This window comes from Phasianus colchicus, chromosome 5 (assembly GCF_987193195.1).
Source record: "Phasianus colchicus chromosome 5, bPhaCol1.hap1.1, whole genome shotgun sequence".
Classification (NCBI taxonomy): domain Eukaryota; kingdom Metazoa; phylum Chordata; class Aves; order Galliformes; family Phasianidae; genus Phasianus; species Phasianus colchicus.
The window spans coordinates 32,825,552-32,853,539 of record NC_143440.1 but is presented as its reverse complement, the minus strand read 5'-3'; the positions used below and the strand labels follow the sequence as shown (position 1 = coordinate 32,853,539).

Below are 27,988 nucleotides of genomic sequence, written 5' to 3'. Positions count from 1 at the left end.
TTATTCTGTCAGACCAAGTGCTATGAAGTCACTCATGGCAGTGTTAGAACAGCATCTACTGTTTTATAGATCAAACTGCTCAAGGAATTTTAATTGGTTTGATTAGAATCCAGAGACTATCCTACTGGACTCCAGCACAGTGGCTCTTTGTCACTAATGCAAACTCTAGGACTTAGATATTTAGCCCAATTTAGGCATCCAATAGCTATAAAGGTTTTACTCTTCCCCATCTCATCTATTTACATATCCTTCAAATCCATACCCTTATCCACACACAACCATTTTCATATCAATATTTCTTTGCACCTATATTTACCTAGATATAGGTGGGCTATATTAATACTATGTTTCCAAGTATTAATCATTCTATTATCACAATATTGCTAAGTTTTTATTTGATAAGATCGAAATCATACAGTAGTTTCTGTTACAGTTTATTGCAATGACTGCAATCTAAAGAAAATAAATATTTTGTTAAGTAAGACATGCCCTCATTGTTCCCCAAATGAAGGAACAAGAAAAAAACGAAACCAGTAATGAGTTCATTTGTGAAACAGTGAGGGTTATTTAAAATAATATCCTCCATTCTCGAGCATAGGAAGTTCTGCACATATGTGTGTAAGAACTTCTTCACAGTAAGGTTTATGGAGCACTGGAACAGGTTGCCCAGGGAGATCACAGAATCTTCTTCTCTGGAAATAATTCAAGACCCACCTGTACTCCTACCTGTGCAACCTGGTCTAGGGAGCCTGCTTTGGCAGGTGGGTAGGACAAGATCTCTCTAGAGGTCTCTTCCAACCCCTACAGTTCTGCGATTCTGCAATTCTTTTAACCAAGCTATATGATCCAAAGACAACTGAAAATTTCACTCATCAAGACCACTATCTCATAACTTTTTCTTCCTACTTTTAATCAGTTTAGCAAACACCACAACCAGTGTGTTTTGGTTAGGCCAGAGTCAATAAAGAAAACATCATCACATAAAATAGATGCAGCTTTCCTGTCTACAACCTGATTGCCTCTTTTTTAATCTAATATTCACCTTTTGGATCAAGCTCAAGACTCTAAATCTTGTTGGTTTGTATAACAGTAAAACAACACACCTTGTCAGTTCTTATTAAGAGCAGTAAGTTCTAGTTCAAGCTACGGTTTGCAAGTCAGTAGGACTAAGTGTTGCCTGTGGCTGTGCAACAGGCTATTTGCACTTACAAGTTCTCCCTGTGTTGGTTAAATATTTTTCTTCTTCCTGATGAGAATTAATAGAAAGGAAAAATCACTTCAATGTTGTTTCACTGTTAGGACAAGTCTTAATTATTTCTCCATGTCTGTCTTGTATCATATTTCCAACATGATAACCTGGGCCATGATCATCCCAGCCAATGAAGAATGTTTTCTGTGGACTAGTCTTACATCCCAGATGTAAGTGCTCAGATACATACTTTTTTTTCCATGGAACTCTCTGGACTATTTCTTGGATCTCTTTCATTACATCAAAACTGCTTAAAATGCTTCTTAGATGAACTGTAGGGGGAAGGACAAACTATAGAATGCATAGCATGACCACACTGCCTTTTCCTCCTCTAAGATCTTACCAAAACCAGAACTGTATCTGCACACAACTGTGTTCTAAAAGGATAAGGCCATATCCATAGGATCAGAGGTTTAAAGATTCACTACAGTGTTTTTCACTTCTCTTCATCTTTTTTTTCCACAATACTGTACATATTTCCCTTATATTTTTCTTGCTGTAAGTAATAATATTGATTAAACTTTTTTAGTTTTCAATTGTTTGTTGGTTGGAGATTAATATTGTAAGATGTTTATATGTGCATTATCTTTCATAGATATTTCATCTAAAATTACAATATATTATATATATATATGATGTTACCACACAACTTTTAAAAAGGACAAATCAACCCTATATAAATAATACTTGATTTAAAATGTATTGCATGTCTTCCCTCCCCTCACACCCCCCCCCTTCCATGCAATACTGTCTCTGACAAGGAGAAAATCCTTATTTTTAAGTTACTTTTCACATGAAGAGATATAAATGCTAATTAACAAATTGAAAATATTGTTGCAAAATTGACCACAAAGACTGAGAAAGGGAAGGAGAATTTTCCGTCACTGGGAAGTACTTTATGTTTCTTTTTGTATTTGTGAATAAACCTGTAAGGAAATAAAGCAGATTTTTATGATAGACAATTGGAAAACAATTTTCTAAAGCATAAATGGAATATACTGATAAATATTCCATTAATGAATAATTGAGACCGTTCACACTGCTTTTGAAAACATACCCCAGGATGAATAATTTTCAAATGTCCAGTAAGTTTACAGCTGATGGACACGGAGTCATCACTGTCTTATGCACTTTTTTTCCAATCAAGAAGTGACTAATTGTTATATTTACTAATATGCATTACCAGAAAACTTTAAAAGTAATTTTAATGATAAGTGCAAATTACCTTAGTCTAAAACTCACATAGCAGCAAAGAATACAGAGAAAGTAATACAGAAACTCCTGTTCATATCATTTTCATAGCTTCTTACATATTCATATTCCAAAAGGATTTCTTTTGCAGAAGTTCATGCTCATCTAACCAGATACTTGGTAACAAAAAATGTATGAAATTTAAATCAGCTTTTTATATGGACTTCTTTTTGTCATTGTTTTAGCAAACCATCAAGGGTAGACACCTATAAATGTATAATGTGATGGATTAGATTGTAATGCAGTCTGGTAGCATGAGGAGGCGATGTTTGCCCTTCAGTGCAAATCCCTTTTCGTGTCAAATGGAATGCATTTTAATTAATAACGCATTGTCCATGCAATAGGTAAAATACAGTAGCTTTTCCTTTGAAAAATGTATCTGATTTTGCTCCAAATGATAAATATGACAAGGTTAAATAAATTTGTAATTAAAACAATATAAGAAAAAAATCAAAATATCAAATTAGGTTTGAATTCCTGTTATAAACTTTTTAAAAATAATCTTTAAAATTTCTATTTAAGAAACTTTTTCTCTTCATGGTTTGTCAAAGCACACTGACAAAACAACAAACTTACACTTCATGCAGATATACATGAACATGGGGCATGTTATCCTGAGAAAGCTGGGAAAGTTAAACCAAAATAGCCGAAAGGTGTGAATGTAAAGCATATTATGTAAAGAGCTTTACAGTTCTATGTGAAAACGTTTTTGTAGTGTTCTAGCAATAAGACCACATTTCAAGTCCTGCAGGGAAGTAAGCAGAGAAGTGAGGTCTAGATTTGCATGCTTAGGTAACCCAGTTAAGCCTTCCTGAGAATTTTCTGGTAAATGCATATCCAACTCCCTTATAGCTGTACTTAAAGTTACAAATCACTTCACTCACAAATTAAATTGCAGTAATCTTACATTCCAGAAAAGTTTCAGATGAAAGAAAGTGGATCATGTTTCTGATGCATACACTTTGCATTAATGCAGAATTGACCATATTAATTAATGGACACTTATTTCACAAACTACAATTTATTTTTTTTTCCCCAAGACCAGCTTCCTCAGTATGGGGACAGTTCTCCACTACTGCAAAGTCACAGCACAGCAAGAGTGACAATACAGTTCGTGAGAGGTAGATTGTGTTATTGCAGTAGAAGCTTTCAATATTTTCTGTATGTAGTGTAGGCCTTTACTAAACTTATAACCCTCTTGTGAAACAGCTGTTTTTCTTCCACTAAGAAAAGTTTCTTAACAGATTAAAAAGTTAAGATTTGGGGCACTCTGACTGGGGTAGGATTGAGCCAGGTACAAGATAAGACAAATATGCAGGGTGTAGAGAGAGCAGGACAGAATGAATGTGCTCGTTCTTGGAATTATTGCCCTCCTATTTCCATGGAGGAGTACATAATATATCCAACAAACAACAGGTTGGTAAGGGGCCTTACATGAAAATGTATCATAGCAACAGCAGCGGGGAGCTTGTGAGACTGAGATGCTCAACCAATGAGCGAGCACCAGGAGAGCATTACCTGCGTCAGGTTTAGGGTATATAACAGAATGAATTTTGATGACCGGAGCGCAATTTCTCCCTTGCCAATAGGGGGCGTGCGCCCGTTATTGCAATAACGAATCAACTTCACTGATGTCACTAAGATCTTTGCCTAACTTGAAATTTTTGACTTCGAGTGTTTCTCACAATGCTAAGAATAAATTTGCAAGATACATACAATAAATGGCAATAAGTAGTCTCCTATTTTCTTAACTTTGCAAACTAAAAAAAAACCTAGTATATGTCCAGTACACTGTTTATTCTCCCCCATACCCCCCAACACAAAACTCAGAACTGAAGTTATACTCAAGCTGCCTGTCAAGTATTACTTACTGTGAGTGCCAGCAAGATATTTCCCTCTTTTCTAATTGGGTAACACAGCTAATTACTGTTCTGTGGAATCATATTTGAGTGGCAGCTTGAATGTAAACAAACTGTAATTTCACACGATATTGTATAAACATTTGGAATAGGGATGTGCAAGAACTGAAGCATCAAATAAATAAATTTATATCCTAGACAATAAAAGTTACCTGTGTTTCATGGCTATCTAACCTCTGATAACAATTCTTTAAAATTACATGGTTTCCTGCCAAACACCCATAATACTTTCCATAAATGCTTTGGCACAGTATTCATCAGAAAAATAAAATAAAAACAACCAGTCAGAGATGGGATGGAAATCACAGAAAGAAAACATGAAAACCACATGTTAAAGAAAAGTAGATTTTGGATACACTGTAAAGCACATTCAGATTAAGCCTATAAAATGTTAAGGAAACCAACTTAATCCATAGTACAAAAGCATAAGAACAATAAGACATTTAAGGTAAAGTTGAGAATGTCTCTTAAAACTATTTGCAAATTATTTTCAGAAATGTTAGGATAATCTGTAGATGATATCTGTTTTTGGCCATAAGTAGTATCAATATCTCAGTTTTTGTAATTGTTCTCAAGTACTCCAAGTTTCATTTTTTTGCACTTTTTGATGTTCAATAAGAAAGAAGAGAACTGAGACACACATTAGCACCTAGGCCAAAAGACAAGGTGTTTGGAATTAGAGAGTGAGATTAGAAAAAGGAACAAAGCAAAATACAATAGAAAGGATGGTTATCTGCCAGTAATTTTATTAAGTAAAATTATGTTACTAATTTTTTTTTTTCCCTAATCTAATGCTTTACTATATTAGTTTATAAACCACTGCTCTCCTGATTCCCAGAGCTCTATTAGAATGATCATATTTCATTCACTGAATATGTCTGATGAAGGTTCACAATTACAATTCATTCATATTAAGTCTTTCTGGACAGTTCTAGCAGCTTTAACATATGACCAGGAACCAGCAAAACCTCTGAATTTTTACTGAGAATTTGAGAACTTTTCCTTATGCTCAATTTGTTATAAGATCTGCTGTTTCTACCAAAAGGGCCCTTTTCAAAGTTTACTCTCAGATTCTTTGAAAATGTTTTGTGTTGTTGAAACTCTCTTTGAAGATAAGAGGGGAGGAAAAACCAAATAATTTCAAAATAGAATTCTTCTATCCTACAATGAAGAAGCTGGGCTTGTTCAGTCTGGAGAAGAGAAGGCTGTGAGAAGACCTCATTATGACCTTCCAATATTTATAGGGAGAGCATGAGCAGGAAGGAAATAAATACATAGGTAGATAGTATTAGGACAAGGGGGAATGGTTTTAATCTAAAAGATGTGAGATTTAGACTAAATGTCAGGAGAATCTTTTCACTTAGAGTACGGTGAGGTTCTGGAACACATTGCCTGTGGATACCTTGTCCCTGGTTGGTGTTCAAGGCCAGGTTGGATGGGGCCCCTGGGCAAACTGATCTAATACCTGACCTACCAGTTGACAATCCTGCCTGCAGCATGGGAGATAGAATCTGATGATCACTGAAGTTCCTTTCAATCCAAGTTATTCTATGATTTGTACTAGAATGTGCAGAATCAAACCGTGACCACCTATTCTGCAAAATAACTGCTGAGCATAGACTCATAAGGAGACCTCATATCAGAAGAGCAATACTGTTTCTTCAAGGACTCTTCTCCATAAAAATCTGAAGCATGTTACAGGATTCACAGTCCTCCCAGCCCAAGACCAATGCCTTCTTCCATTCCCCAATGAGATGGCTATCCCAATGTAAACATTAGATATTGCAACATGTCAATTAATTGTTTAAGGCAGCAATTGGAAGTAAACTTAATTCTAGCTTTCCACACTACTATAGTCAGTGACCTTTGGAAGAACATCTACAAGCCATATTTCTGCTATCGTCACAAAGAACTTGCCACTAGTTTATTAAACATTAGAAATGATTAAAGTGCAAGAAAAAATTCTTAGTGTATCAACATTTGGAAAAAAAACACCCTTTGCTATATAACTAATACTTCACATACAAAGCATGCAATAGCTTTGGTTCATGTTAGGATACTGTTCACTGTACTCTTTGATCCAATCATAGTTGATGCTCATATCCTCAATGTGAATGTTTATTTTCCTTCCAAGAATATTTTTGTATCCTTAAGACATCTCAGAACTCTTCATATTCATATACTGTAGTACAGATTTATCTGGAGTTATGATACAGCAAAGACCTTCTGAAGGGTCTGAGTGACATCATATTACTCAGCATAATAAACACCAACTGCAAAGTGAGCTGGCACCGTAATAAATAAGAGATGGGAAATTTAGTAAAACTCACAGTGTATGAAAGGGGATATGATGTTAGACCCAGTGAGAAGACTCACTGCTGATAAACGAGTATAAGTTTCACAGCTATAGGAATAGGTCAGTTGCATACTTGCAAACTTAAACTGGTGAACATTAATCTTTAATCCTGTTTATAAAACAGATAGAGAAATCTTTGTGTCCTGCTTACAATACCATAATGCGATGAAAAGTCCAGCAATAATAGCGGAGAGGCACAATCCTAGACTGGAATAAATGAGAACAAGCCCAAGTACAGCAGCCAGGGATGCAAAAACAAAGGAAAAAACACCTTACCCTTAGAAAGCCTCCAGTACACAAGAATCTCTAGGAATCACTGTCAACCCTTAAATAAAATCTGGAAATGGGTGGAGCCAGGATCCACCCCTTTTGGTCACTCAGGTGCATTGTATGCAGCTGAGCTCCCCTAGGGTGGTCCTGCCTTCCCAACAGGTGCTCAATCACTGTTTCAGACTATGACTTAGCATTTCTGCTATACACCTGGCTTAAAATTTTATACCGAAGAGAAATAAAAAGTTTAGTTAGTCTCAAATATTTTTACTTCTTATTATATCAAAAGAACTAGATTTTTTTTATTATTATTTTATTTATTTTTGTAGAGGATTTAATTCATGATAAATCAAAGAACGTGTTTGGAAACCTTTTTAGATTTACCATCTAGGAAGTCACCCAGATTAGACATCCTCTGTATACAAAATATCAGTACTATGGCCTCCCCCCATTACCAAAAAGCATAATAATTTCTTTAAAGATTTTGTGTCTTGGAAATATCAAGACTTTAACTACAAACTACAAGGTCAAACAATGCAAACATTTAGTTTATATGCATATTTTCCATTCACAAACTCATAAGCATTTGTCATTAAATAACAAAGGAACAAAACCGAAGTAATATTCAAAGACTCTCTGTACATAATAGAATTATATTTGGCTGGCTAGCTGGCCTAGTTATTTGAGCTGTTTCTTTGTTAAGCGTATTTGTAAATATCAATCTGAAATTAAATTCATTTCACTGTATATCATGATAACTCATTTTCTCATGTATACATTTTATTAGGAAATTTATTTATTGGAATAGTCAAAGAAGTTAAAGAAATACAATGTACATGTTTATGATCTGTAATTATCTGTATAGAAATTATATTGGAACATTATTTCTTCTTGTAGACAAAAGCATAATGTTGAATGATTGAAAGTCAGCAAAGTACAAACTGGAAACAAGATTCTATTTTTGATGACAAGAAGAATTAACTATATTTAGCAGTTTACCAAGAAATAGAATACATTGATCATAACTTGGAACCTTTAAATGAAATGCATGAGTTTCCAAAAGGTTTTTTTTTTGTGTGACTCTGATTTATGGTTTTCTACGGGAAAACTGTCTGAAAATCTCTAGTCTCTTCTGTGTAAAAAGCCAGTGAAGTTGATTATAATGAGGTCTTTAAAATGCATTAGTGTATTTATCAAGTGTTCTAAAGTTTGAACTGATACAAACTGGGTTGTTTTTATTTTTTATTATTTTTATTTATTTTTATTTCTATTTTGTAGTGTATTCTGGGTCTGAAACTGAATGTCATATTTGTGACACTGACAGAGGTAGAATTTAAACACCATCATTTTTCTTCACTGTAATCACTCAGACATTGACCGGGAAGATGTTTCCACTTTCTTCCTTGCTGCTGTATCAGCCACAGGTAATTTGTAAATAACAGTGACTAGCCACGATAAAGTTTGTCCTTGTAACACAAAAGAGACAGCTGAGAAAAGGAGGGGGAGGATACTGCCCACTCAGGGGCAGGTGGGAGATCTGTCTGTGTCAAATTATCATTTCCATTTTGTCTTGTGATTGTAACATTAACTGTGAATTAGAGCATCCATTTTGTAGCAGCATCTTGACGCCTTAGTGAAGGAACCATAATAGTCTATGACAGAGCTATCAACAGCTTTCACTACTGAGTGGCTCTTCCTTACCAGAGAGAACAGTGATTAGTGGTAGATTGGTAGAGCCATTAACTCTGAGCAACTACTGAGGCAATGGAGGGGACAACAGGAAAGGTTTAGAGCTGCAACTCAGACTTCCTCCTACCCACTTCCCACTCTATGTATATGATTCAGATGGGAAGACAACATGTGAAAAACAGTCTTCCCTGAGCAAGGTAGATCAAACAATAACTGAGTCAATAGGACCTGGAAAGCAGCACAGAGATTTGCTAGATCTAACTTAGATTTAGATCAATTTTAGGACTCCCAGCTGCAGCAATATCTAGTCCTATAGAATACACATTTAAAAAAATTGCATAATAAAACCAGTATTACTGCAAACATTCCTAATAAGCAAGGTAAGAAGAAATGCTGAAAAATGTTTTTGGGCTTTTTTTGTTGTTGGGGATTTTTTTTGTTTTGTTTTGACTTCCTGCTAATTCTTTGGTTTATGTTGCTGCTTTGATGGCAGTAATAAGTTCTATTTTTCTTTATCACTGTCACAGGGAAACAACACATAGTTACATCCATAAGAACACAACATAGCTTAATGCTGGGGAGAAGGGAAGTTTCAAAAATAAAAATGGCCAACCACTGTGTGATAGTCTGTGTTTTGCTTATTGATATGACTAGAAACACCCATCTGAATTATGAATAGAGCAATGCATAGTCAAATATACATTTACTCAAACTAGGTTTCTTGTGCGTTTCTGTACTATTTATTCTTAGGAAAAATATATATATACATGTAACATAGCTATATTAAATAAACAAAAAGTATAGTGTATAATGCATTGAAGCCAATTCTTTTTTTTATTCCAGTCACCTATGCCATTTGTTTATTAACATTATCAATTATACATATTAATTGGGAAATTAATGTGATATACAAAAAGTTGGTTGAAATGATCAGTTTTGAATACTGAATACATAACTCAGAAACAGATGGTGACTGTTGAAAGCCACATAAATAAAATATAAAATAATGTAGTGATTAGAAAACATTCCCATATAAATTCCTTTACCAATATGCTAGCAAAACTGTAACCTATGATCTTGTTTAGAATGAGTTTTCTAGTAACTGTCATTTATAATTGTACAGTACTACAAATTAATGCTGTCTTTCTCTAGTTTCAGCTAAAGAAACTGCAATAAATGCATTAAAGACCAAAGAGATATTTTCTTCTAATACGTATTAGGAAAAAACATTATTTTAGGAACTGTTCAGACTGAACATGAAAACTGTTCTTTGTGGTTTTAAAATTTCACTTACAAAGTATTATGCCTTTCTTAAGCATCTTAGAAACATTTCCACTAATGCCTGAAGGTACAAGGGGCTTTTTTTCTGGGTAACCAACAAGAAGTAAATGAAACTCTTCTAGAATCAACAGTCTCCATCAAAAAATCAGTTAGTTCACTCAACCCCACTTAACTAGCTGAATCAATTAGCCATAACAGACTTGAACATTTCTTTTATGAAAGATACTCAGTTCTTGAATTCTGCAAATTCACTGGACAAGTATACTTAGGATATCAAAATAGAAAAATATATGAAAATCAAGAAAAAGCATTTTAGTCATATTATTCAAGCCCCATTTGTGCTTGCCTGCTTCTTTTGTTTTGTTTGTTTTTCCTATTATTAAAAGCGAGAAGAAAGTAGTGGGAAGTAGACAGTGACAGTTGTGAAAATTAACCAATATCTTACGTTTATGATATCACAAAATCTCCTTAGTATAAACAGATTAAATACATTTGTTCAGAATTATTCCTGAATTATTAGATATCTGATCAGTTCTTTCTGACATGCAGGATATATTTCTAGGTATCAGATTTCTGGAAATCAGAGGATTTCAGTCTCACCTATCACAAAATACTTTTTTCTGCTATTATTCTCTCTTTTCAACAAAATGATCAAATAATTGTAATAATTCTACTTTGTAAGCTGTATGACAAATCAAACAAGATGCAAAGATCATCAGGAAAATGGAAAATCTATCCTCTGAGAGCACTCTTGAGAATGACTTTTGAGGCTGAGACTACAAACTGCTGACTACAAACGTATCAGGGTATACATACCAATGAGGAAAAAAGAACAATTCAAAGACACAAAGCATTTGAAGAACAAATGCTGATGTCAAAATCCATTCAAATTAGAAAACAGAAGAGAACAGGGAAGTTTTGAAGCTGTCTTCCTATGGCAGAACATGGTTGACTAATGGCTACTAGGAAGTTTATTGAATTTCTGAAGGGATCTTGATAATTCAGCCTCTGGAAGAGTGAAGCGCTCCACTCAGTGACTTTGGAGGTTTCCAGTTTTAGTATCTGAACAAAAATGGAAAGAGGAAAAAGTCCTGATAAAATTGGGAGTCATCCTTACAAGTATATCTCAAACAAATTTTAAATATAATTGGAATTCTTCTTCCTTCACACATACATATGTCAGAAACTTTTCTAGATACTTCTGATTTGAATTAAGACTTCTTTTACATGAAGTTATGTCTTGCATAAAGAAGATATAAGTACCTTCTGTATCTAAAAGAAACTGAAAAATATCTCTTCCCTAATACCAACAGCAGCATGAATAAGAAAACAGAGCTACACTTGCTGGAAGCTCTTGTGCATGCAGAGGTTTGCTGCCATGATATCTTCAGTTATTGATACTGTTCTAGCCTCAACCTTGGAGGTGAAAAAGAAATCTTTAATGTTTTTTTTTTCAAACTACAAAACTCAGTTGAACTCTTGGAAGCTAGTTCACCAACATAGTTTGTAACACATTAAGTATGAGCTATTCCTACTGCTTGCCCTTCAGCTTTAGCTGACTTCTTACTCAATAAACACAGTTTTGAAAAAAGTTATCTAGTAGGTCATCGTTAAAAATGCCGTTGGTCTGTGGTAGAGCATGAATACAAATTCATGTAATAGACTCTGTGTTTTCTGAACTGTTGTCTCTGGAGTTGCTGGCACCAGCAGCTGATGCCATGTGCAAGAGCAAGAGATGCTCCATTCTGTGTTATTCTTTTCCCATTGGAATGTGCTCTGTCTGGGTATGATAGTTGACACTTCAAATTTGCTTTAACCCTTCCTCTTCAATAAGACCCCATTACAGTAGATGTATGAAAGTATAACTTAGTTGACCTCAAAGAGAAATCAGTTGAATCAAAAAAAAAAAAAAAAAAAAAAAAAACACCACCACCACCAACAACAAGAAACTGACTTAAATTTCCCTTACCGGTTCATTATTCTTCCTCCTCGTGATTAGCTTTTCCACAGAGCCTTACAAATTTCATTGCCTTTCTAGTTTTAAGAACTTGTTCCAGGAGTATTAGTTCTCTGGGGAAATCTTCTCTTTGAATGCTATTCTATAAAACTTTTGAAAAGGTTATTTTTAAGAGCAAGTCTTGTAATTTGCAATGCTTTCTTTTTCTCATGGCATCTCTTCAAATATTTCTCTCTCATTACCATTGTCTTCATCAGTCTACATTTTCTACTTAGGCTCTGTTTGTTATCTGATAGCCAGGACAAAAGTGAAAATATTACCTTGAGTATGATGACAATATCAGGCATTTAACATCTCAACAGTATTCAATTGCATGAGTAGCCAACTAGTGCATCCCTATCCTAGTAGTTCTAAGTAACTGCCAAAGCTTTGATTTAAATGGATTAAAGTCTATTTCTCCTTTAGCAAAGTCTTTCTAAGACCAGCATTTTACATTGTGGTAATTTTGTATAATTGTAAATGTATAATTTTATGCAAATATCTTTCAAAAACTGTTTGATCAAAATGTCTTGCAAGCAGGCTTAGGATTCACTTCACACATTCTGAAGCTATAATATTCTGACATATTAGTTCAGTTAGGTTGTGAATGGTTCACCACCCTTCATTTTCTAGTGACTCGATGTTTATGGCATGTGCTCAATTGTTTTAAAGCATGACTAAAAAGTGTAAAACTGGTCTATGAAATCACTAGTCCAGAAAAAATTCTCTGCTCCGCTGAATTCAATAAGCAGTATGTACATTCACTTTCTTTGTCAATTACTCTTCTTCTTTTCTTTTTTTTTTTTAACCTTTTGAGTGTTTCAGAATTGTAGGGTTGGAAGAAATATTCAGAAATATCAATTTTCTATATGCAAACTTTATAGCACAGAAAATACTTTTTTATTATTTTTACATGAAAATGTGAATTTCTCCAATAATTACACCTTTGCAAAGCAGACCAGAAAATTGTACCTACTTCCTCAAGACAACTTAGAGAGGGTGAGGGTAAAAACACATCCTATCTGTGTACTCATCATTCTGCCATAAGAAAAAAGGAGCACTGTAATTTGAAGTTTAGAGAACAGAAAATGACATTAAATAAACCTATTTCCCTAGAAAAGCACATCCAAAAATATTTCCTTCAAATGTTTCTTCAATCCTTGCATGAAGAAAGTACACTGAAATAAATCTTTAAAATAAAATCTCCCTTTTGGATGCTAGCAGCTTTTTCAAATAGTCTAGTCTATGATGAATGAGGTACAAAATTTAAAAACCTGAAAGATGTTTATGGCCATTTTAAAACTAATTATATTCACTGTATCCTGTTGAATTGATTAATTGTATTCATTAGAATTCTTTTGACCAGCATTCTATCTCTGCTAAGATCTTCTGTGGTGGCAGTGGGTTTTTCTGATCATTTAGGTAACTTTTAAAGTGAGATTGAGTAAGATATGGGAAATTCCCTTTTTGATCTATTCCTCAGCTCTTCCCATTTGTGAGGCAGACATTATAATTAAAAAAAAAAAAATTGTAAGACTTCAAGATTTTTTCTAAATTTTTTTCAATTTTCAATTGTATTTAAAGTGCCAAAATTGTATTTAAAGTGCCAAAATTGTCTACATGGAAAAAAAAAAAAAAAACCCACAACATTTTCTCTTCAAAATAGGTTAAAAAGAAGGCAAATAGCTTTCGTACAATTAGGAAGTGTGATATCTAGTTTTACTCAGCTCTGCTAAGAAGGTATATATGCCTCACTTGAAACGATGCCTAATATTCCACAGATGGCAATTACCTTCAGAGGAATGGCTAGGGACTTAATTAAAAGGCAGAGAGTTAGCAAACTAAAATGCTAGAGAAGCACATGAAAAATCTATACATTATCCAAGGGTCTCTATAGAACATTTAGGAAGCTAAAAGTGTCTTTTTTCAAAATTTACCTTCTTTTCCTCACAAAAGGTTTACTTTAAAATAGAGGTTAGGTACCCTATATTTAATATTTTATTTTGACTAACTGAGCTTACTGTACAACAAAGCAAAATATATTTGACTGAATAATATTGATTTTACATGAAAGCACATCAGTTAGTGAAATGCAAAAACCAATAAAGCATCACCCCAGGCTGGGATAGATATCTCTAGACACAATTTATTTTTACATTTAAACCAATTATTGAACTTGTTGCATTTAAAAATGTGCACCATATGTCCTTACAAGGACTTTTTAATTCAATCATACCAATTGCATTGATCTCCATATTCTATATTAAACACCAATCTTAAATTAAAGCTGACAATTTTGAAGGCCGTGGTACAAGATTCTAAGCAGAAATAAATTCTGCAAGGCTTTCTTTCTGTGTTTTTATGCCCAAACATTAATACAAATATTGATTACATTTTAACACACAATTTGTAAGCTACTTCAATGTTTATTTCTTCTTAATATTTGTTCAATAATATTACAAACTTAAAGAAACAATTTCCTACTGTTGCACTGAAATATGATAATATACCCCTCTAGTACCTAAAGGGGTCCTATGAAAAAGTTGAAGAGAAACTCCTTATCAGGGAGTGAAGAACAAGGGGTATTGGCTTCAAACTAAAAGAGGGTAGATTTAGATTTGATATGAGAGGAAATAGTGAGACACTGGAATAGGCTATGCAGAGAATTTGTAGATGCCCCATCTCTGAAACTGACCTGGTTGAATGAGGCTTTGAGCAATCTGGTCTGGTAGAAGGTGTCCCTGCCCATGTCAGGGAGACTGGTACTGTACACTAAAGCGTGGTTATTTCTTTCCAATCCAAATCACTCTATAACTCTATGATAATGTTTTTCATTAATAATAGAAAGATAGTATAAAATAGATACTTAAGCATAATTATTGACGAAACATCTAAAACTATAAGAGCATCTACAAATGTTTTTCAGAGACGTGATTTTTGCATCTACCAAGTTGCAACCAAGCAAACAAAGTTATTTTAATTCATTATTTTAATTGCCATCTCGTGTTTACAAAGATAGGCAATAAGACTCAGAGAGGCTATTTACATGGACTAGTCTATTATGTATGTAAGTGTAGGACTGATGCTAAGTACTTTCTTGTAGAAACCCTGGTCTTCTGAAGATGGTGGCAAAGCTTCAGTTTTGTACAAAGAGGCCAGTATCTGTTTATCCAGCTGCCTTTACACCTTGCTATGTCATCTCTATACCTGGTAGGAGAATCACTATGCTGCTTGGAAGAATCTCCTTATATCTCCCTGGCTCATCAGTTTCCCAGCTTTTAAAGCTCTGTTGACATTGTTTGTAGTTTGTAACTTCTCTCTCCAAATAGTTTTCAATTAGTTTTAGAAGCATTTGCAACTCTCCGAAGCTTTCAGTTGTTTATATAGAGTTTGCATAAAAGTGAAATGAAAGAATCCAGACATTGGAAATATTACCAAACATTCAAAATGCTCAGCATCCTGTTAACTCTTTTCCATGTCCTCATATTTTTATGTGCATACCTTGCAGTCAAATGAACAGCATAAGAACCAAGGAGGGAATTTCTCAAATACTCCGAATAGCCGCACATCACTACAGATTATGACTGCTTGGATTTAGGTAACATTTTTTTGGCTGAGGAAACATTCCAATGGGATAGATTAATCTATGTAAACCACACAGCTCAGCTGTTCAGCATTCTAAATTGCCACCTCCGTCTTCTTTCAGCACAAAAATGTGCATTTTTTCCTATAATAAATATATTTTATAATAGCAATAAGGCAACTCCAGGGTGTACGGTTATCACGAGATAATCATACCCTAGAGGGATTTGCAGATACTTGGCTGTGCCTCATAACACCCCATGTGTGTATTTATCTCATGATAACCCTACTCTCTTTTGTATCTTATTGCCTAATTATCCTCTGCTAATGCAAAATACTAATTTTTTGTCTGAAACAATATGTGCAAGAATGCATTGCTAACAATTACTAGAGAACGTTGACAAACAATACTGTCACTATTTTATACTCTTTTTCCAGTTGGAAATTTACATAAAGAACCAACTTTGGATGTTTTTTCCAAACCACTTCAAATCCTTTTAGGCCCTTCAAACTAAAGTATTCAAAGCTGCTCAGGTAAAAATCTACTAAAAATTTCATGTATATTCTCACTATGATTTATATCATTTTACTTACATAAAACATTTAAATTCTTTCTTCTGTACTTATACTGCTTTTGTATTTTGATTCTAGTACACAGAATGTGGTTTGCTGCTTATTTCTTGTAGACCCTGAGGGAACTCCACCTTTATTGTGAAATTTATTCGAGATTTTTTTTTTTTTTTTTTTTTTGTGGTTGTTCATGTGCAAGTGGAGATTAATAAACTAAATCCAATCAATTTTTTCTTCATTGCAACAGAAATGTAAGTTGTAACACCTGCATTTAACCAGTGATGAAATTTGAGATAAGAAATACTTAGAAATAATATCCTCAAATTCCTCAGCTGAAAAATGTCATAAAAGTTACAATCATTCACAAGCCATTGAAAATAAATCAATAAAAATTAAGTTTACTTTTTTAAAAATGATAGATTTATTCTGCAATTTAAATTGTAAAAATTATAAAACACAGTAAAAGCTAATGTACCATGTCAAAATTGTCTGGTATGTATAAGATACATATTTTCCTCTTAATAAAAACTACATACCTGAGAATAGGTTTTTGGTCAAATGGTAATTTGACACATTAAGATGAATGTATTAAAGAAAATGTTACCAAAACACACTAACTCTGCAATTAAGCTATGATTATACAGACTTCATCATTTTACCTTAATAATATTGCTGAATGTTTTTAATGCACATTTCATTCACATTGCATGGGCTTTAACTAACTAAAAAGAAGCTTTTTTTTGTTTGTTTGTTTGTTTTCATTTTTTACCACGGGTAATGTTAACAAAATAGATAACGAAATATCTAAAAGAAGGAGGGAGGCAAATGGATGAGGCCAGGCTCTTCTTGGTGGTATGTAGAGATAGGACAAGGAGTAATGGCTTTAAATTTGAATGTAGGAAGTTCCTTACTAACACGTGAAAGAACTTCTATACAATAAGGATAATGGAGCACTGGAATAGGTTGCCCAAAGAAGTTGTGGAGTCTCCTATGGAGATATTCAAGATCCGTCTGGATGCCTACCTGTGCAACTATTGCAGGGATCTGCTTTAGCAGGAGCATTGGACTCAATGATCTCTTAAGATCCAGCCCCTGCAATTCTGTGATTCTGTGATACCTTTGGGCTATCCACCAGTAATGGCAAGACAAATTTTTGTGTAAGCAAAAATAGTAGAAGACAAACAGTAAATTATTTATAAGAGAAATACACTTATTGTAGTGCTAAATATACAGTAAAAAAATTGCAATCTTTCCCAGGCTAATGTTTTTCTTTTGTTGTAATTAGGAAATAACGCATTAATGACAAAAGTAGATTTGCTGCTAAAGTAATAGTAATTATTTATTATTTCCACATATTTTTAATATTATTTTTAAAAATTTCTAGCATAAAGTTACTGGAGAATAATATACTTTACTTTTTCAGTCAGAGAAGAATAAAAGAAAGGGGCACAGAAATGTGTAAAACATGAAACTAACATGACAACTTGAAATATTAATTTGATACCAGAACAAAGCTAAGAGTAATAAAGTTTCAGTAAAATGCAGTAAGAAGTTTTTTCTGTTACTTTAAATAAATTATGTGGTTTATAACATACTCTACACAGACCATTCATTGAAAAGCAATGAAACTGTGTGACAGAACACAAGCAATTATGATTTTGTTGGATGTTAGAGTTGAGATAGAGATATGAGCATCTCAGGATAAAAATCAATATCAATCGTGACTGAAGCTGTACACAAATGACTGGTCTTCTAGTTAAATCATAAGGCTGTTCCAGATAGGAATCTGGGGTTACATAAGCAGTAGAATATTTGTGCTGCAGAATTTCAGTCTAAAAATATTTACTCAGCATTTCCTATGAAAATTAAAAAAAAAAAAAAAAAAAAAAGTAATACCTTAACAATAAGTTTTTAATAGCTCTTCTTCATTGTGAAAAATGGATTTTGAAATATCTGTGTTTGATCTTTTTAAAGTATCTTATTTGTAATTGTTTTTAACAAAAGACTGTTTAAAAAAAATGGCTGAAATAATTTCGTACAAAGATCCTCAAAAATGTGAATCTCCAAATTTCAATATATGCTTACATAAAGAAGTACTTATACAAGCTTATTCAGATTTGCCAGAGATGGCCTGAAGTAAATTTATGCTCCCTTTAGGAGTTTTACATTAGGTTCAGTGTGGCCAGGATTTTCGCCTACATGGTTACTTCTACATATATTAAATATGTTGGCCTTGTTTCAGCAAAGCACTTAAGTGTATATGTAAATTCATTCCCAAAATACATTTTACTTTTTGCTTAACTGTAAACATTTATTTATGTGGCATTTTCTTCAATGAAATGTAAGTACTTTTGCTTTTGTAAGGTCTTCCATTTTTGTGTAACCAAAATCAGGTTAAGATACTCCTGGTCATAAATTAGTGATTAAATCAAGATCTGAACAGTTTTAAGAAATGAAAGACAACACTGTTTCTGAAAGCAAGAACAGTCTCCAAGGCTGAATTATTCTCTAGACATTGTAATACCAATATTTTGCTTTTTATACCTGCAGGAAGAAAACTCAGACTGGTAAGTAAATACCAATAAATTAAGAGCAAATTAAAGTTATGGAGCTAGCATTAAGAAATTCCATTTTGCACTGCAAGAGTTATAACTTGGGATAAAAGTTATTTTTGTCTTCTTGCGTGACTCTCAACTCTGTCAATATCCTAAATATTCAGTATCTTGATTTATTCTTTTATTAATACTTGTTATGAATGCTTCCACTATTATTTTCATGCTACACTGTTATCAAAATCAACCTGGAGACTGGATAAATTTTTCAGCAGAGTTGCATTTGCTTGGTACAAATGCCCACATTTTTATCACTGTTCCTACTCATGCTTCAAAAAGCAGACATGCTTACCTCCAGGGATCATCAGGCAGCTTCAGTTCTTGTGAATGCATGATTTTCACAGCTGATATCCTGAAAACATCTGAGTTCATAGAAACCATGGGGCTCCTATGATTCCTTGAAGAAGCAGCAGAACCACATTCCTTTGAGTGAAAAATGACTCCCAGCTAGACAACTATGGTCTCAGAATAACAGCACTACATTTAAAAAAAAAAAAAAAAAAAAGTGGGGAAGGGGTGGCGGGGGGGGCAGGGAGGGAATAAAACAAAAAGCCACAGCAGAGACAGAGGCTTCTATGGTTACATTAGAAACTGATTTTCACATCAGGGAAAGCAGTAATTTTTATTTTTTCAGCAAAACACTGGCGTTTGTAATATTTGATAAGTAAAATAGTAGTCTAAGAGAAACATGCACGATTATTGCCCATTCACATTCTCCTCCACTGACCTTTGCTAACCAGAGTGGAACCAGATATAAATACAGAATGGAAAGATAGACCACAGGTGAAAAAAAAAAAAAAAGGAAAATAGAATTTCTGTTCCAAATTAAACTATGTAAGTAGGGAAAAATATTTTAACATATTTTTCAATATGTGGACATTTCCTTTAAGGCCTAGGATTCACAAGGATTCACAATACTGGAGAAATAGCATTAAGATAGTGTGCCAAAATTTTTCTGTATTTTCTGAATAACTTTCTAAATGAAAATGTATCACTTCAACATCTCAGTATAACCTTCTCTCCTTCCCTGGCACAAGTGAAACTTTTCTCAAAAGTTGAACTGCTCAGCAAAAAAGATAGTTGGGTTTCGTAACATAAGATTACTTTACCTCTTCAAAAATTTCTTGTTCTTACTTCTTATTATATTTCCTTAAAAATTAAATATTGCCATTTTACAATTTATGTTTAATGTAATCTGATTTTGCACATTAAAAAGTAATTTTCCTTTTTTGTTTTTTTAAATCAAAATATTGATATATGATTTCAAATCATATGCCTGAAAAATTATTGTGTGACAGCCATACCTCCGTGGACAGATTGTTGCAGTTATTTTCTGAATAGAGGTCTTCAAAATGAGTTGAGCTCTTCCAGCTAAAGTGGAATGTATCTATAACAAAATAAAAAACAAACAAACAAACAAATATACAACACTTGGTCTGGTACTGCACCCCTAATTTCTATGGTTTTCATTTCTGAGCTCAAGCTTTTCAGAGGAATTTAATATATTAAAATATAAATAGTTACATCTGAGATCACAAGCCTTTAGAAAAAGAATGTGAAGAGTGTTCTAATCCCGGAGGAAAACCTTGTTACCTTGTTTAAGTGATTCCATTTTTGCATTGAAAATCTTGGAAATCTCCAGGAGAGGAATCTCTCCTTGTCAGAATTTTCAATAAAAGAGCAGCTGCAGATACTGAAAGTATTAAATAAAAATTACCAACAAGCTGTCTTACCTGCGTGCCCTCAACAGAAAGGAAGGGCAAACATGAGCAGGTAGTCCTTGTACATCAGTCAAAACTCTGACAGCTACCATGTAACATCTGACAACACTGACATGTGCTTTACTCCTGAAGATATTCCCTTAACTGAACCATAAAAAGACAAATAAATTAGTAATAGAGCTTCTCCTGTCAATGTCCTTTCTTGCAGACTTCTCACATTGTTGATTAGCATTGTTTGAAGTGCTTCATCAATACGTTTACTTCCTCAAGTAAAAAAAAAGATATTGAATTATTTTATTACTTAAAAAGAGAGAGAGAGAGAGAGAGAGAGAGAGAGAGAGAGAGAGAGAGAGAGAGAGAGAGAAATAATGAGAACCTGATTCCTCATGATCACTTATTCATTTCTGGAAAAATGACAGACAAAAATCAGCATACTGCTTCCCAACTGGTCAGACATTACAGATCAGATCAGATTTGGTTTCCATTCTGTTGTAGAAGCAGCTCTGTTATACAAACCTGTACAGAAATCAGAAGATTAGCCTGTTGAGTTTAACATAATTGATGGGTTGCGTTGCAGATTAAATGAGAACAATATTTCTGGTAATGGCTTATTTTTTGGAAATTAAATAAGAGAAAGAAAGAAAAGAACACCTGTCAGTGATCTCTTTATTAGTTCATCTTTTTGTGTCAAGACGCATAACTGTGAAGGAGAAAGTGACTGACAGGGCCCTAAGTATTCATTAATGAGCATTAATGGTGCTGACTATCCTCACCCAGATATTATACACACAGTCCTGCCCACAGGCTTCATCTGAGGTCAGGCATTGACCTTCAGTCCCTGTCCCAGCTCACTGCTGGGGTCTTGCATGGATTTCCCTGGGGTCAGATTTCCCCTGCCATGCTACACCATGACATGTCATGCCTGTTCCATCAAACCCAGTAGGGCCAGTAATGCTTGCTAATGCTCTCATGGTCATGACAGTGACAATCAGAGGAAAAAACAACTGTGTAAGGAGTTCTACAAAATATATTTGTATGGCATTAATATTATTTTGCTACTGTCATATATCCAGTCTTTTCTACATACATATCCAGTTTAATAATGATAATAATTATGACACAAATAATAATAATGACACAATAATAATGTTAATAATGACACAAAAACAACTTTCTGTTTTCAGTTTTCTGCTAATTTTTGGATTATATTATCACAATTTGACAAGCCAACAATCCTTTGTGGTTTGGTTTATCCATAAGAGAAAAAATACAATTTTATATCTTCTGTTTTTATTCTGTAAATGTTCTTTATAAGACTAACAGCATCAGCCAAAAGATTAGAAAATAGGACTGAGATTCATATGCTACATAGATGCCTATCATTGTAGAACCATTAAATTATTGTGCTCCACCATTTAATTAGTGTTTTCTGGAAACTCAAACTTTCTTATTGAGAAAAATCATGCTGTATAGCATAACAAGCAAAATACTAATCACTGAGAACAGGAATATCACAACCAATCTGCTGACTAATAAGTATTGCTCTGAGACAGCAATAGGTTTTAAAGGTTCCCTATGATTAACAGTAGTTCAGCATAGTGAACTTGAAGAGCAATATCTACCATGCCCATTAAACCATGTCCCTTAGTGCCATATCTACACATTTCTTGAACAAGACTAGGGATGGTGACTCCACCATGTCCCTGGGAATCTTGTTCCAGTGTCTTATAACCTTTCTGAGAATTTTCCTTAACATCCAGCTTGAACCTCAACTGAAGCACATTCATCTAGTTACCACAATGACCATTTAGGAACTTTCAAAATTTCATTTCCAGACTAATCTGGACTGATTGTGCTAGAAAGCACCATTCTTTTTGTACCTTATCTTACACGTGATTTCTGATGATAATGTATTAAAATCTAATGTTTCTACAAGGGTTAATTTATTTAAAATCTTTTAAATTTATGATGAATCTTTCACTGAGAAGCTCTGTTCTTCCAAACAGCATCTCAGTCTTGTTTTTTAGGGAACTTATTTTCTCTCCGGCCGTGGAAAGAGCTCATATTCTGATTGACAGCCAATTATCTGGGGCCTTATTCTAAAATTTTTCTTTCTTCAGGTTAGTGAAGAGTGAAGACATTCTTTACTGCGAATACAGGTAACACCTGTGATTCACTTTTCTTATTTTCTTATTTTTTTTTCTTACAACTAGCATTTACAACTTATCAATTCTTTTTGTCTTTACATGAACTCAAAAAAAGGAAAAAAAAAAAAAAATCAATACATACCTGTAAGAAATTCATTCAAGTCTACCTACCTAAGCATAAAACACAACTATTTCATAGTTGAAAAGTGGAAGAAAAAGAAGAACAAATGGACAGTTGTGAAAACATAACTAATCCATGCCTTGTTCTTCATTTGCTATTGGAGTTAATAATCCTACTTTACATCAGTCTTTTCAAAAGGGTATGACATTAAATGTTCTTGTTGAAAGATACTTGCAAGAAACCATGCAAAATAACAAAATAACATGTTTCTAGACAATTTCAGTATCATATGCCTATCTACGAATGTCTTACATGCTAGATTTGCAGATAAAATATAAATATATGCATATATATGTATGTATATGACTTTTAAAATATGGTTACTGTGATAGGTCAGTACTCCTTTGAGAAATCTTTCAACTTTTTGATACACAATAAAAGGTTTTCAAACTTTTTAAATAAATTTATTTAGGAATTAAGGCAACCATGACCTTAATTTGTGAATGTACACTTTATTTATGGTGCACTATGTGCAAATTATTTCACTGGTTATAGAGAACCAATTATTTATCTTACTTGAATCCATATAATAGGATTTTGCATGTAATGTAAGTGAAGCAAAAGACACTTCAAGCCATTCAGTCATTACTATTTCCTAAACAGAGGATATGATGTGGATGTAGAGAGAAAAATGAGGTACTTAATGAAAATGAAATATATTTTTTGTTTCTTTGCCAGACAGATAATGCAGCTGTAAAAATTCTTGGCCAGCTAGCAACTGTAAAGAATATAATGCGTTGTAAGAAGTCAGTAATATTTACTTTAGAAAGTCAGTTTATTATTGGTATTAAGTATGAGTGATGTTCTCTTCAATATTATGACAATTCCAGAAAAGAACTACAGATGAAGGATGATAAATTAAACATTGCATTCATTATGAGAAAGTATTTTTGATACAAATAGCAACAACAGGAACAACAACAACAAAAGATTAGAGAGTGTTAAAAACAAAAACAAAAACAAAAAAAAAAAACAAAACAGAAGGACTAGAAGCTTCAGTTGCTTCCACCTAATGTGATGTTTTGTTTCAATTTTTGTAAATAAAATTACAGGAAATTGCTTGAAAACTAATTCCAGTGAAAGGTTCTGCTTACCTTTTCTATGAAGCTCTGTTTTATTTTATGAAGCACTATTATTTATCTAATAAAATTTAACATTAGAAATTAATTACTTGTGAAGCAGTTTTGATCTCCTGAGATTTCTTTGGGCAGTATTAGAGGCTACTCTGTGTATCATGAAAGTTGTATAAATCTAAAACACAACTAGCTCACAGGGCCTACTCCATGTTTGCTCATGGAGCTCCACCTGCTTAGTGGCTCTTACAAAGAGCTTGTGATCTCACATGAGAAAGAAAGCCAGAAAAAATACTGTTATTTATACTCTGCTTAACAAGTTCATCCATAACATATCCCTCGGCACTGGTAACTAAAAAAGGACTTTGGTTCTGATAGTCCAGCTGTCTTTGATTCATTTCTGTTTTAAAAATGTCTACACTTGAGGGAAGAATTCTTGGAAATAAGTATTCTACTCGTACATACAGATTCTTATGAGACTGCTTGTGGGTATGCAGATATTTCTATGGTCTACTTCTTTGATACTTTCAAATTCAAAGGAGGAAGTGTTCTCCATGTTCAAACTTCCACTTCTTTATTTTAAAACTCAATAAAACTTTCTCCAGACTTTTCAGAATACATTTAGGGTAGAGGACTAGCTGATCTAGTTTTCAGTTCACATATATCTTCAAAAGCTGACTTATATCTGACTGAAAATCAGGGACATTCAATCTTGGTCTGAGTGTCCTAGATCTCTATACTATGTTGTAAAATTCCACCGAGTTTAAGAAAGACAAATCAAAATAGACTTTCCCCACTATCATCTCATTGACAATATGAAGGATATATAAATGTATAAACATGACCTCCTACTTGGGAAAAAAAATAATTTCTTTTTGCCTTTTTGTCAGTGGTTCAAAAGAAGATGTACCTGTTTACTTGTTTCCCATTCAGTCATTTCCTAAAGAGCATAACAAAGAGCAACATCATTCCAACTCAGTGTGAACCTGCTCAGCTTTACATATGCCACAGTTCAGATCCCCTCTATAATCCTCTGAACATATTATTCATGATGAAAAACCCAACATCAAAAAATTAAGAATGAAATTGAGTACAAGATTTTCAGTTCTTCAAGCTGGTACTTCTCATGGTACGCAGGATTTCCTCTGAGAGCACATTTGACATGTTAAAGAAGTTCTAGCCTCTGGGTTGAAAAGGTCATTCCCAATGTCTAAAGTCTAGCAATTCCAGACCGTGTATGGCTGTAATAATGCTACTGGGCTTTGTCCAGATTAAAATACTTGTTTCACACTATGATATCAGTATTTGTCTCAGTAACCACAATTATGAATAATATTTTTTAGCAATTTTTAATGGACATTTTCACACATGTGTATTGTGTATTAATAAAGCATCAAACAACTCTGGATTTTGAGTTATCACTAACAGATGAAAAATGTATGAAGAAGTGAGGCCTAAATTCACCTCTCTTAACTGTCAATGCAATCATTCACATAAAAACAGGCATCTGTTACAGAGAGTGGAGGGGACAGCGCAGTTCCAGGTGATTCAGTCTTTAACTGGCATGACCTGCAGTTGTGTTCTTCATCTGGGTAGAATGAAATTGGGTACTAAAGACAAGGTCACTTAACTATTCTTTTATTCTCATAGCAGTACAAAAGCTATGCAGCTCTCATCTAAGAGCTGACTTTTGATTTGTTTTAATTGCCTTCCTTTTTCTTTCACAGAACATTCACTGAGAAAAAAGATGCAGATATGGATGGGACAGTCCTATAAAAGTTGAGGCTTTCATTCTGAAATCAAGACTTATTTTAATGATAGCCTCCTAAAACCACAAATTTGCAGAGTATAAAATGACAATACATCTGGCAAGGAAAAGTAAATCCCTCCTTACATCTAAAACTAATATCTAAGCAGCAAAAATAATTTTTAAAAGGCCTTTTTAATTATTCTCCATAGTAACTTTTTCTTTTAGGATCACCATATGTACCCAATTACCCAGCGATCTCACTTTAAATTTGTATGGCACATTAGGGTCTTATTGTTCTGGATTGCAAAGGGATACATTAACATGCCACACATTTTGCTATTTATGTTTCTATGGCAATTAAAAAAAACAAACAACACATGTCATTAACAGTGATTAGTACTAAGGTCACCTTTTCAACCTGAGAAACAGAATAAAAGCCTCAGAAAGCTAATAAAATGAAGTGCAGAAGTGTCACTGGATAGAAGTTGGGGGAGAGGAAGCTGAGGCTTGCTGCTGACATTATGATTTGCATTAAATGATCATACTCAGTTACTAAGACAATACTGTCTTCTGTTTGTGATTAGGTTCCTTCATCTTCCACTTAACTTGCAATTATCGGCTTTAATACCCATTAGCTGGGATTTTGGTCAATCTATACAACACCAATACATGAAGGAAAGGTCTCTGGGTTAATCAGCTGGAAATCTTTCCTAGAAGTTCCAGATGATCAAATTTGTACATTCAATCCAGTGAGTATTTTGCCACAGTATGCATTACAACAGATGTCTCTTTACAGTAAAATTTAATTCTCACTTGTTCAGTAATGATATAGATTATTAAAACACACTTCTTTTGGTGAACAATCAAAGTATTCTATCAATAACATAGAAGTAGACACCCTTCCACTGCTGAAGTTTTTTGGCCTCTAAATCTAAGCCTGAAAGCACTGAGTTATGTGCTTTTATCCACAAAGAATGGATAAAATTATGATCCCTGACAAGAAATTAACCTTAAGCACTTATTAATAAAGGCAAATAAGATTTCACACACCAGCATGTAAATCTTAAAGTAGGACTTTTATTTTATTGCTTTTTGAGGCAGGTGAAGTAAATAGTTAAAATCATCACCCTGGTATTATTGTTTAATTAATTCATTGTTAAGGATTTTTAGTGATGGGAAATCTTGGAATTAGAGCATGAGCTCTTCCTAACAAAGCTATCTGTCTTCTTAGTCAGCTATTATTCCCCTCAACCGTGCCAGACATTCATTAAACACAGCCTCAATGATTCTTTAGGGGCAGGGCACAATTCCCTGGGTTTTGAATGCTGCTACTCAATTCACTGTGCGTCTGAAAATACAAGCAAGTTAAACATCGTCCTCCAAGATTTGTATTTACTGCCCAGTGAGACAAAAAATAATACCTCTTACAATATTTAAACAGAAGAGATGTCATTTAACAATGAAAGATCAGTCTTACTTGTTATCAAGAGTATACCTTTCAGATTATTTTCTGAAGATGTCTTTCCTGTGGTTGATCTGTATTGCTATCAAGACAGAAAAGAAATTCTTGTAATTAGTTTACTACAATGAAATAGTTTTCAAAATAATAAATAAAAAAAAATGTTTAAAAAAATATTTGAAAAACCATTCATAAATGAATTTTAAGTCCTTTAATTTTGAAATATTTTTCTTTAAAAATGACTGAAGAATGCTCAAGTTTTATTTTTCCTATACTTTACCTCTTTGCTATCACCTTGCTTTGTAGAAAAAATAAAATAGAAAAAATAAAATAAATAATTATTTTAATGATAGACAAAAATGAAATTGTAAAATACAAAAATTGTAAAACTGTAGTACAGCTAATTAATCTTTCTTGAAAGAATCATATATGAAATTTACTTCTGATTGTAGCTGCCACTGTCTTTCTTTCTTTGCCAATAATGCAAATAAGGTGGAGAAAATAATTATTTTGTTGTAAAGAAAAAGCTATTTTTCAAGTGCTATAACTAAACACCTTTTCTGCTTTTAATAATACTTACTCTACACCAGGTACATTTCAGTTGAGAGTAAGCTGTAGGTCTAGGAAATCTATCCATTCCATCTGAAAGATGCCAAGAAAAAAAAAAAAAAGTGATGAATAAAAAAATCAGACATTATTCTTTTCTCAGATACTATACTGTGCTCTCTGTTCTTACTCATCTCAGATATCTCAGAATCATCATGCAGTAGTTTCTTTCTTTCTGTGACTTATAGGCCAGGATAAGAATGGCTGAAGAGGAAGTTTTTCCAGCAGAGATTTCCACTGATTACAGTTTCTAAATATGCCTCTCTAGTCACTCTA

General features: G+C 33.5%; 2 long non-coding RNA genes across 2 annotated transcripts; both read right to left on the bottom strand.

Moving 5' to 3' along the window:
• Window positions 1-10,829: 10,829 nt before the first annotated feature.
• Window positions 10,830-19,191, bottom strand: LOC149917838 (uncharacterized). Its single transcript, XR_016467278.1, has 3 exons — window positions 19,068-19,191; window positions 11,985-12,122; window positions 10,830-11,077 (listed from the first exon to the last, which is right to left on the bottom strand). It is a non-coding gene; the product is annotated as an uncharacterized LOC149917838 (long non-coding RNA).
• Window positions 19,192-20,084: 893 nt separating this feature from the next.
• On the bottom strand, window positions 20,085-27,750 carry LOC149917837 (uncharacterized). The gene is made up of 3 exons (XR_016467277.1): window positions 27,687-27,750; window positions 27,143-27,191; window positions 20,085-20,162 (listed from the first exon to the last, which is right to left on the bottom strand). It is a non-coding gene; the product is annotated as an uncharacterized LOC149917837 (long non-coding RNA).
• Between the last annotated feature and the right edge of the window lie 238 nt (window positions 27,751-27,988).